Source organism: Mandrillus leucophaeus, unplaced genomic scaffold, assembly GCF_000951045.1.
Source record: "Mandrillus leucophaeus isolate KB7577 unplaced genomic scaffold, Mleu.le_1.0 Scaffold1, whole genome shotgun sequence".
NCBI lineage: Eukaryota > Metazoa > Chordata > Mammalia > Primates > Cercopithecidae > Mandrillus > Mandrillus leucophaeus.
This window is the reverse complement of record NW_012098097.1, coordinates 9,613,297-9,613,900: the sequence shown is the minus strand read 5'-3', so window position 1 is coordinate 9,613,900 and position 604 is coordinate 9,613,297.

Here is a 604-nt window from a genome sequence, read left to right as displayed (position 1 = left end):
GGCGGCGGCGCCTCTCTCGCCTTCGCGTCCCGAGGTACCCACTCCCCTCCACCCGCCCCACCTCCTGCACCTGGGCGGGAGGCGCGGGCCTGTCCTTTCCCAGCCGGACAAACCTTGGAGGTGACGGAAACCAGAACCCGCCTCCCGGTTTTGCAGCTGGGAGGCTTGGGGCGGACTCTCGGTGACCTCAGCCCCCGCCCCGTGACTGGGTCCGCGGCCTACCTGCCTTTGGTCTCCGCACTCCCACACTCCGGGGCGGGCCGAGCTTTCTGGAGCTCCCAAAGTGCGTGCCTTGGGGAGAGGGGCTCTGGTCTTGGCTCCCTTTCCCACGGCTGGAGTTGACCTGGGAATCTGACCGCCGCCACTTTCGAGTCTCCCTGCAGTGAGACTCGTGGTTGTGACTTGGGGGACCCGACGCGGCGGGTGCGGCCGCAGAGCAAAGGTGTGGGGACTGGCAGTGTGAAGAAGGCAATTCCAGGGAGGTGGATGGGCCGGAGCTGGTGGTAGAAATGACAGGCCTGACCCTGCTTTGCAAATCAGCTTGGGATAATATCAGTCATGTGTGTCTTTAACCCAAGGAAGGCCCTGGTCTCAAGTCGCCTTT